Source organism: Mchenga conophoros, linkage group LG23 (genome assembly GCF_057382185.1).
Source record: "Mchenga conophoros isolate Kocher_MC1m ecotype Shallow Benthic linkage group LG23, M_conophoros_male_GT1.1, whole genome shotgun sequence".
Classification (NCBI taxonomy): domain Eukaryota; kingdom Metazoa; phylum Chordata; class Actinopteri; order Cichliformes; family Cichlidae; genus Mchenga; species Mchenga conophoros.
Window position 1 is genome coordinate 20,509,162 of NC_140547.1, and position 12,013 is coordinate 20,521,174.

The 12,013-nt window shown below is 43.8% G+C and overlaps 1 pseudogene; it reads left to right on the plus strand.

The window, feature by feature from the left end:
• Positions 1–4,190, plus strand: part of LOC146547134 (uncharacterized) — a 34,865-nt pseudogene extending 30,675 nt beyond the window's left edge.
• The last annotated feature ends 7,823 nt before the right edge of the window (positions 4,191–12,013 follow it).

Here is a 12,013-nt window from a genome sequence, read left to right on the forward strand (position 1 = left end):
TGGGTTTTAAGTAATTAATAATACAAAAGGGAAAATCACAAAAAACACTTAAGGTCCTGAAAATTAATTGCAATTTAGCAATTCAATGAGGCATGAAGGTTAGACCGTCCAATTTCACAGTCGCTCATTTCCGGTTTGCCCGGCTTTCGGAGGACCCGGCCCACTAAGACCGTGAAGACCGGGTCCTCAGGTGGACACAGCCTCTGAATTTGGACACCCCTGGCCTGTTTTCTGCCGGACAATAATAATGGTGACATTTAACTTATTTTATCCGATAAATAAACACTGTAAGATTCAAGTTTTTTTGTATATATATGTATAGCCCCCCCAAACAGCCCTTTTGAATGTCTCCCTAATTCTGAGGTCTCAAGGTTAGCAAATATGTGCTAGGCTTTGGAATGTGGCCTTGTCCTGTGAGCCACTGTAAGGATGTACTTAGAGTAGAACTGGACTGTCACCGGCCTCAGGCTCTTCACCCTTTTCAAAGACAAAGCAGTCATTTAGATAAAATATTAGATATTGTTTACCTGTAAATGCACAAAGTAAATTTAGAAATGTTATTATTGTCAAGAGTGAACAAGCACTGATAGTGTAATCTACAGCTGTGGCCAAACGTTTAGAGAATGAGAAGTGTTGTTTGCTTATTTACAAAGTTTGCTGTTTCAGTGATAGTTGTATATCACATTATATCATTTCAAACAGAGGTGATCCAGTAATGCTGCACTAATGAATTAGACTAACTATTTACTTTAGCTAAAGTTATTAAGTTAGCTAAAGAGTTGGGATGCTGTGTAAGACATAAATAAAGCTAAAACACAAAGGTTTGGACACCGTTTTGCATGTTTCCCTACTGTAGGGGTCTCTGCAAGCATACAGAGGGGGTACTCTGACAGGGTCCAAGATGACAACTTTGGAATTCTACTAGAAACAGTCGATCATATTTGTCAAAGCTGAATTCAGGGCAAACTACGCTAAATTAGCGTTTTTAGCTAACAGCTACAATAAGCATAACAGTTACTGTACGGCTATCATTTGTTAACATGACGCTTGTTCTTATACATGTAATACATTTATTACCAACCTGAGAGTTTATCCGCTGGTCATTCAACATGACGAATAACAAAAAATAATTTCCCCCAGGGATCAATAAAGTATTCTGATTCTGATTCTGAATGACTTCTGAAGTCTTAATTCAGCTCAAGACGCTGTAGATTCCCGTCAGTAACACTTTCGGTCCGCTAGTAAAACGTAGTTCTATTAATCTGCGCTTGAACCGGAACCGGATGTAAGTTCCAAAAAACTGAATTTTGGAACTGAAATTGAATTGTAGAACTGAAATTGAATGGTGAGAAGTGAAACTGAAATTATTCGAGAGCTGAATTTTTAAAGGATAAAATGCAGTTTCAAAGCAAATCAATTCATTTTCAAAATATAAAATTCAATTTCAATTTAGTGATGATCATTTTCAAACCATAAATTCAATTTCAAATTAGACTAATTCAAATTCAGTTTTCAAAAGCATTTATTCAAGTTACAATTCAGATTCAATCTGAGCAATTCAAATTCAAATTTAACTTATTCAAATTCAGTTTCTGATGGCACAGATTTCTGCCCATAGGCATGTAGTCCATGTCTGTTGCTGTAACAGTAGTTCATGTTTAGAATAAATGTCATGTCACCTCTACTTGCAGACCACATAATGACATGAAGAAATAATTTTTAAAATTATTGTTCAAAAATTATTTAATATGAGGGCAATAGACAGAGTGTTACAGGCATAGTCATAAAGAATGTAGCCTTATGGGCAGTGTAGTCCGTGCTAAAGGAAGAATGGACTGCGATACCCGTTACGTGTCTGAGTGCAAGGGAGGGAGAAAAAGGAGAGTCGGAAAGTACGAGTTGTCACCGACCAGAATCTGGAGCTGGAAGCATGTAAATATAATAATAACCACTGCAGCCAAAAAGAGTGCCTGATGAGCCCAGTTTTAAGCTATTAAGACTTGACCTATATACTGTGTTCGTGTTTTCCTGCGAAACAATAAGTTCAGTTGGAGCAGCCTTTCAACGCCTCTCTCTGTCTCTCACTAGCAAACTTGACCCAGACAACAAAGTAAAGCTATTTTTCGGCTATGAGCCCGACACGGAACCCGACGTATTAGCTAGAGGTCCCTTTACTACGGTTCAGAGCTGCGGATCTATTTGCTATATGAGCAGAATAATTTTCTATACGAGATCGCTGCAAAACGTGCATGTCCACCCTACTGTTACTCATTTTATATTAAGATTTAAAACTCTAGTTGGTATTGGTGTGGCGAGTAACCTTCAGTAACAGTAATAAATCACACAGCAATAGTACATTCATATAGTTATAAAAAGCACGATAATATATTAAGTAATCCACAATATTAGAATACGTTACTCTCACTGAGTAACGTAATGGAATACATTACAAAATACATTTTGGGGCATGTATTCTGTAATCTGTAGTGGAATACATTTTAAAAGTAACCTTCCCAACACTGGCTGTTATGTGGTGGATTGTCTCAGGGGCATCTTTACACTGTCTGCACCTGGGGTCTTGCCTGGTGTGATAGACCCCAGCCTCTATGGATCTTGTGCTCGGAGCTTATTCCTGTGCTGCCATGCTTAGTGCCTCTGTCCTGGCTTTCAGTCCAGCTTTGTCCAGCCACTGGTATAATTTCTGGACGTCAGCCACCTCCTCTATCTGCCGGTGGTACATACCGTACAGGGGCCTGTCCTTCCATGATGCAGCAGAAACCCAAGAAAGAGGAGGAAGATGAGGAACCATCATGGAAGGACAGGCCCCTGCACGGTATGTACCACCGGCAGATAGCGGAGGTGGCTGAAAAACTACCAGTTTATCTCATTTGGTCGTTTTTCTGTCTCCATGTGTTTTCCTTGCAGTGTTGACAGGAATCAGCTGCTGAGGTTCATCCACTGCTGTGCTGCCTGTGACGTCCAGCAGGAGGCAGCGTCAGGCCTGCTGAGGACTCCTGTGTGGAGCTACCAGAGGAGGATCAGCCTGAGCCTCTGAGTCTGACTGCTGATGACTGCAGGGCCGTCTCCACCATCCTGACACACAGCAGCCGGGACACACAGCTCGACCTGCGAGACTGTGAGGTGGAGGACAGCGTGCTGGACCTGCTGTTTCCTGTCCTCCACAGAGTCCGCCTCAGGTGGGAAAGACCACAGAAGAGTCTAAACCAGAGAGAAGCTCGTTCACACTGGTGTTGATGCATCCTGATAGTTTCTCTTTGCTCTGTTTGTCCTGTTTAGAGTCAGTAAAACTGTCCTCGTCCAGCTGCTGTCTCTGGTTCCTGTGAACAGTGAGAGGGACACAGTGAGGCGGGCGGTGTCCCTGTGTGGAGCTCTGGGTGGAGAGCTGGATCTCAGTCACAGCACGCTGGATCAGAGGGTCTGTGGGGCTTTGGTCCAGATGCTGGACTCGTGTGAAGGGCTGACAGAGCTGGACCTCAGTCACTGTCAGCTCACTGACCAGCTGCTGCTCCCTCTCATCACACATCTGCACAAAGTCCAAGTCCTGGAGTGAGTGTCACACACTGATCCTTCTCTGGGAGGCACCAATAACCATCAGCCTGTTCACACACACTACAATAATATAATCTGCAGTGATCACTTAGAGCCACTTGTTGTGTTTGTGTTACAGTCTGAGTCACAATCAGATCACTGATGCTTCGACTGATGTGTTACTGCAGCTGCTCTCCATCAACCCCTCCATCGACTGTGTGCGGTGAGCCAACATGAATCAGTCCCCATCAGTGAAGGAGTTTCTCCTCAGACTCTCAGAGGAATCATTCACAGTCTGAGCTCACATGGATTCATGTTGTTCTGAGTGAATGAGTGACGTCTGCTCTCTCTGCTTTGGTCTCTTTCTAGACTCTACAGCAACAACATCGTGCACAGAGCAGCCTTCAAGGAACACAAGCAGTTTGAGATCTGGTGAAGCACTTGTCAAAATCATCATCATCTTCGTTGTCATTATCATCATCATCAACATGATTATCATTGTCATCATCATCAGGCAGAAATTTTCATCTTTTTGATTATCAGATGTAAATATTGGGTGTAGAGCACTAATACTGTAATAGTAGTCAGTAGTGTACAGTAGCAGCATTAGTTCAGACAAGTTATAATGACTACTTTTGTTAATATGATGATTAAGAAGGCAGGTTTACCGTATTTTTCGGATTATAAGGTCCACTTAAAATCCTTTAATTTTCTCAAAAATCAACGGTGCGCCTTATGTATGAATTCTGGTTGTGCTTACTGACCTCGAACCAATTTTATGTGGTACATGGCTCTCAGAAATCTGTCAAAAATTGTTTAAGTACGCATTTGGTAAGCTACGATGCCGCACCGATTGGTGGATTGTCGGAGCATTAATAATAATAATAATAATAATAACAATAATAATAACAATAATAATAATAATAATAATAATAATAATAAACTTCATTTATAAAGTACACTAAAAAACCAAGGTTATACCAAGGTGCTTAACAAAAAATAAAATAGGAAAAAGGAGATGGGAGGGAAAAGAGAAAGGACCTGGCATGTATCAATTATAAAACCTTAACAATCATAATACATAAAAGTAGTTGACAAAGCATAACGGATAAAAATGTATCAACGCACACCAAATATTAACTAGGTGGAAAAGCAAGATAATATAAATAAGTCTTCAGCCGTGATTTAAACGATGGCATAAAGTCAGACGCCCGGATAGCAACAGGAAGATTGTTCCATAAGACTGGGGCAGCTACAGCAAACACACGGTCGCCGCGAGCCTCCAGCCGAGAACGAGGTTGCTCCAGAAGAATTTGGGTAGCAGATCTAAGTGCTCTGACAGGAGTGTGTAACCTGAGAAGCTCATTGAGGTAGCTCGGCGCCAAATTATTGATAATTTTGTATGTGAAAAGTAGTATTTTAAATTGAACACGGTAACTGGCAGCCAGTGCAAGCCAGCAAGAACAGGAGTGATGGAAGAAAATTTCCTGCTACCTGTCAAAAGGCGTGCCGCCGCATTCTGGACAGTCTGCAATCTAAGGAGAAGGGAGGAGGAAAGGCCAATGTAAAGAGAGTTGCAGTAGTCCAACCTGGAAGTCACGAATGCGTGAATAAGTTTTTCAAGATCATTATGCGGAATATAGCGCTTAGCCTTAGAAATGAGGCGCAGCTGATTAAAACTAGACCTCACTATGGCAGACACTTGCTTGTCAAATTTAAACGAGCTATCCAGTAATATGCCCAAATCACTGGCATAATCAGAAGAGGAGCTAGCAAAAGGCATCAGAGCAGCACATAATTGGTCGCGGGGAATTTTACTATTGAACACCACGATCTCCGTTTTCTTTTCATTCAGGACAAGAGAATTACTCTTGAACCAATCTTTAACCTCACGCATGCATTCACGAAAATAGTGAAAAGACATAGCAAGATCGTCAGTAATCTCAAAATAAATCTGTATATCATAAGCATAGCAATGAAAGGCAATATTATACTTCTCAAAAATTGCTCAAAGAGGGAGCAGATATAGTGAGAAGAGAATAGGGCCTGATACAGATCCTTGAGGCACACCACAGCGTACACGTACCGAGGAAGATGAGAAGTTGCCCAAATTAACCGAGAATGACCTGTCAGCAAGATAAGATTTAAACCAGTTAAGGGCAGTGCCTCTTATACCCACAGTATGCTCAAGTCTTAGTAGAAGAATATTATGATCCACCATATCAAAAGCCGAGGAAAGGTCCAATAAAACCAGGACCACAGAGCGTCCAGAACCAGTGCTTACAAGAAGGTCATTGAGAACTCTAAGCAAGGCCGTTTCAGTGCTGTGCCGTGGCTTAAAGGCAGACTGAAATTTCTCTGCAATGTTGTTCGCGTCTAAATACGCCTGAAGCTGAGATAGAACTAGTCACTCCAGGATCTTGGACAGAAACAGAAGCTTAGAGATTGGTCTATAGTTCAAGAGATCATAACAATCAAGATTCTTTTTTTTCAGAATAGGCTGGACTACAGCATGCTTAAAAGGCCAGTGGGACAGATCCAGAGAGTAGAGAAAAATTCATTAAGAACAGAATCCTCGGTCCAATTACATCAAAGCAGCCCTTAACAATGCATGATGGGAGAATATCAAAACACAGCATTGGTGTTTTCCAGTTGATCAACCAGCTGCTTCAGAGTCAAAAGTAACACGGGCTCAAATTGATGAAAAGTTGAATTACACTCAGAGGAAAAGACAGGATAAGAGGCAGACGAAGAGGAAAGCTTAAGGGATGCAACCTTATCTAAAAAAAGAATTTGAAAACGCTCACAAAGAGCTTGTGAATACAGTAAAGGCATATCAGAACAGGGATTAACAACAGAATTAAACATTTTAAATAGCATATGTGAGTTGTGACCATTAGCCAGAATGACTTTGGAAAGAAAAGATGCCTTAGCCATTCTAGCAGCGGTTTGAAACTTTGAGCGGCTAGTCCGTAACATGGTAAATGGTAAATGGCCTGTATTTATATAGCGCTTTTACTAGTCCTTAAGGACCCCAAAGCGCTTTACATATCCAGTCATCCACCCATTCACACACACATTCACACACTGGTGATGGCAAGCTACATTGTAGCCACAGCCACCCTGTGACACCCTGTGTAACATGTCATAAGAAACCTGAAGTTTATCTTTTTTCCACCTCCTCTCATCACGGCGACAAACACGTTGTAAGGCACGTGTTGTATCATTTAGCCAGCAATGAGAGTAGGTTCTAGAGCGCTTCATTTTGATGGGAGCAACAGAATCAAGAATAGAAGAACAAAAAGATAACAGGATATTAGCTGTTGTGAAATCTGTTTATGTTGTCCTAGTAAGGCTACCATGAGGGCAGCCACTAGAGGTCGCTAGGAGACCGGTGTATATGTGTTTTCCAGAAATTGATGTAGCCACGTACACTGCTGCTACAATTCAATAAAAAGTGGTTCGTGCTTGAGAACCCTGCGTCTTATTGCCTCTGAACATGACATGGTGTCAGAATTGAGGACTTCACGCCGAGTTGCGCGAAGAAATGGCTAAATTTGGACCTCTGGAGCCGTTCGACTTTACACAGCCGGCAGAGTGGCCGATATGGCGGCAGAGATTCTCCCGTTTTCGAGTGGCGTCCAAGCTAGGGATGGAGAGCGGCAAAGTGCAGGTGAACTCGCTTCTTTACTCCATGGGGAGAGATGCCGAACCAATATATGGCTCGTTTGTGTTTCCTGCTGCTACGGAGGCCAGGCCAAGTCCGCAGTTTGAGTATGATCTGGTTATACAAAAGTTCGATGAGCACTTTGTCCCAAAGAGAAACGTTATCCACGACCGTGCCTGTTTTCACAAACGGAGCCAGAGGGCCGGGGAGACTGTCGAGGCTTTCGTGCGGAGCCTGTACGAGCTCGCGCAGCACTGCGAGTTCGGCGGCAGTAAAGACGAGCAGATCCGGGATCGTATCGTCATTGGATTAATTGACAAAGATGTTTCACAAAAACTCCAGCTCGAGGCGGACTTAACTTTGGATAGAGCCATTCAACTAGCACGCCAGAGTGAACAAGTCAAACAGCAACGTGCAGACCGAGTGGAAAGCACGGTGAATGAGGTGAAACAGAGGCATTATAACAGCATGAGAAGGAGTTACTACCAACCTCATCAGGTACGTGAGCAACAACATGGTGAGAGTAAACCAAAATGCCAAAGATGCAACAGGGTGCATGACAAAAGAGAAAACTGCCCAGCCCGCAATAAAAGATGCAGAAAGTGCAATAAGTTGGGACACTTTGAAGTTGTATGCAAAACCAAAATGCTAAAAGAGGTCAGGGCTGAGGCTGTAGAGGACTCAGATGAGGATTCATTCTTCATAGGGGAGCTTTTCCTGGGAGCAGTAATTGAGCCAAAACCAACAGTCATTGAGGAGTCAGGCTCAGATGCCGACTGGGACATTGAGCTATTGGTAAATGGCAGTCCAGTTGATTTCAAAATTGATACAGGCGCAGACACCACTGTTATGACAGAAACGACCCTTAATAAGCTACAGCAGAGACCCAAACTTATCCAGTGTAAGCCAACTGTGTACAGCCCTGGTGGAAAAGTCAAGTGCATGGGTAAATTCCTTGCTACTACAGAGTACAAAGGCCAAAAGTACCAGTACTGGATTACAGTTATAAAAGGGCAATATGCAAGTAACCTACTGGGGAAGACAGTAGCAAAGCGCATGGGATTAGTCACTAGAGTTAACAAAATCAGTAGTGACTTAACAGAGGATGTGTTCGGAGAAATTGGCCTGCTGAACTGTGAACCTGTAAAAATCGAGCTGACCGAAGATGCAGTGCCGTACAGTGTAACCACCCCATGCCGGGTGCCTTTTCCTCTCCTCCCAAAAGTGGAAAAGGAAATAGAGCGCATGCTCAAACTTGGCATCATTGAGGAAGTCACCGAGCCAACAGACTGGTGTGCACCAATGGTGCCTGCTCCAAAGCGCAACAAGGATGAGGTCAGGGTGTGTGTGGACTTAAAACGTCTGAATAAGGGAGTAAAGCGTGAACGGTACATCTTGCCCACATTGGATGACATAACTCCTAAGTTAGCAGGGGCTAAAGTTTTCTCCACTTTGGATGCCTCCAGTGGGTTCTGGCAAATACCACTGGATCCCAGCTGCCAAAAACTAACCACGTTCATAACTCCCATGGGCAGGTTTTGCTTCAGACGCCTGCCATTTGGCATAACTTCAGCACCCGAGATCTTCCAGCGGCTCATGAGCACCTTGCTCAAGGGCCTAGAGGGGACTGTCGTCGTGATGGACGACATATTGGTTTTTGGGGCTAACAAAGAGGAACATGACCAAAACTTAGGTGCAGTATTACAGACAATCAAAGCATCAGGACTTAAGCTCAACAGGTCCAAGTGCCACTTTGGAAAGAATGAACTACAGTTCTTCGGTCACATCATCAGTGCGGATGGTGTGAAACCTGATGATGGCAAGGTGGAGGCTATTGCCAGGATGCCCAGCCCCACCAATGTAGAACAACTCAGGCAGGTACTCGGATTAATAAACTATGTTGGAAAATTCCTGCCAGGCCTGTCCACGGTGCTGCACCCCCTCTCCAACCTACTCAAGAAAGAGACTGTATGGGTGTGGGGCGAGCCTCAGGAGCAAGCATTCAACAAAGCAAAAGCAATGCTCGTGGCTGCACCAGCACTTTGTTATTATGATGCAGGCCGACCAACAGTTGTCAGTGCGGACGCCAGCAGCTATGGCCTGGGTGCTGCACTGTTACAGGACAATGACGGGGAGTTACGGCCTGTTGCCTTTTGTTCTCGCACGCTCACAGACGCAGAGAAAATATATTCGCAGATCGAAAAAGAGTGTTTAGCATCTGTCTGGGCCTGCGAACTTTTTATCCGCTACATCCAAGGCATGGGTCATGTACGTCTACAAACTGACCATAAGCCCTTGGTGCCTTTGATCAACTCATACGACCTTGATAAAACGCCACTGAGATGTCAGAGATTGCTGATGCGACTGATGCGATTCAATGTCACTGCTGAGCATGTTCCCGGTAAACAGTTAGTGGTGGCGGACGCACTCTCCAGACATCCACTGCATGGATGCTACCCGTCCGAGACAGACAGCCATGTCAAGGCATATGTGAGCAACGTAGTGACAAGCAAACCTATCAAGTCACATAAGTTGGAGGAAATTCGTAGAGCTACACAGAGGGACCCAGAGCTTCAAAAAGCAATCATCTTCATCAGACAAGGGTGGCCTCGGAGAATGGCAAAGAGCTCACCACTGCAAGGCTTTTATGCAGCCAGAAGCCACCTTTCAGAATCAGATGGTCTAGTGCTCTACCACGACCGCATCGTAATTCCCACAGCACTTAGACCCAGTGTCCTTGACCAATTACATGAAGGCCACCAAGGACTAACTAAATGTAGAGAGCGCGCAAGATCAACAGTGTGGTGGCCCAACATTGGACTTCAAATAACACATAAGGTGAGGTCATGCAACTTTTGCAGAGAGCACAAGCCTACACAGCGACGGGAACCTCTCGTGACTACTCCTCTGCCCAATGGCCCCTGGCAAAAGATTGCAGCTGATCTTTGCGAGCTTGAGGGTAAGAACTTTCTTGTCGTTGTTGACTATTTTTCAAGAGACATTGAGATTGCTTCCCTCATTACAACAACCAGCAGACAGGTCATTAACAAGCTTAAACACATGTTCGTTAGATGGGGCATCCCGTTAGAACTGGTCAGTGATAATGGGACGCAGTTCACATCATCAGAGTTCCAAGACTTCAAACTGAGTTATGGCTTCACCCACACTACGTCGAGCCCTCATTACCCCCAGTCAAATGGAGCTGCTGAAAGAGCTGTCCAAACAGCCAAGTACATTCTCAAACAGCCTGACCCCTGCTTAGCCTTAATGAGTTACCGCTCTACACCAATTGCAGCAACCGGTGCAAGCCCAGCTCAACTTATGACAGGACGTCAAATCCGCACCACCGTCCCAGTACTCGAAAAGACGTTGCTGCCCAGTCCAGTCAATAGGGACACAGTGTGCCAAAGAGATGCTGCAGCTAAGGACTCTTACAGATTCTTCTACAACCGCAGACATTCAGCTCGTCCACTACAGGCTCTTGGTAAATGCATTGAGGAAATCAATGACTGGTTGTGCCACAATTTTCTCCAGCTAAACAAAAACAAAACTGAGGTAATAGTCTTTGGCGCCAAAGAAAAACGATTACAGGTCACCAGAGAACTTCAATCTATACATCTGAAAACCACAAACCAGGCGAGAAATTTGGGTGTAGTGATGGATGCAGACCTAAACTTAGAGAAACACATTAAGACAATAACAAAGTCAGCTTACTATCACCTCAAGAATATTTCAAGGATAAAAGATCTGATGTCTCAACAGGACCTGGAAAAACTAGTCCATGCATTCATCTTTAGTAGGCTTGATTACTGTAACAGCATCTTTACAGGTCTACCTAAAAAATCAGTCAGACAACTACAGCTCATTCAGAACTCTGCTGCTCGAGTCCTCACTAAGACCAAAAAAGTGGACCACATCAGTCCAGCTCTGAGGTCCTTACACTGGCTGCCTGTCCGTCAGAGGATAGACTTTAAAGTTCTGATGCTGGCCTATAAAGCTCTGAATGGTTTAGGACCAAAATACATCAATGACCTCCTGACCCAGTATGAACCATCCAGATCCCTCAGGTCATCTGGATCCGGTCTTTTATCAGTTCCCAGAGTCAGAACCAGACACGGAGAAGCTGCATTCAGCTTTTATGCTCCTTATATCTGGAACAAACTCCCAGAAAGCCTCAGATCAGCTGAAACACTCAGTTTATTTAAATCCAGGTTGAAGACTCACCTGTTCTCAGCTGCATTTGAATAAAGCACCAAATCCACACTTTAAGCTTAAATTTCAAAACTTACATTAACTACTGATTTTATCTACTGTTCTGATTTTATCTGTTTTGATTTTATATACTGTTGTTTGTTTGTTTGTTTGTTAATTAGTTAGTTTATTTGCTTGTTTTAATCAATTTTAAATCATGCTTTTTATTTGTTCTTGTTTCTAATGTCTCTGTAAAGCACTTTGAATCACCTTGTTGTTGAATTGTGCTATACAAATAAACTTGCCTTGCCTTGCCTTCCTGAGCTTCTCCCAGGCCAGGATGTTGTAGTGAAGCTTGACGGGGAAAAGGGGTGGACGACTCCAGCCAAGGTCATCAGTAAGTCTAAGGAGCCGAGATCCTACGTGGTGGAGATGGCGAATGGGAACGTGACTCGCCACAACAGACGACACCTTCAGCCTGTCCCAAGCACCGCTGATCCTGAGGAGCAGCAGCAGAGCACTGTTCCAGCTACACCGACTACTCCAACTAAAGGGGCGGCCGCTTCCCAAGAACCACCAGTAAGGCAGACATTGCCAATCCCTGTC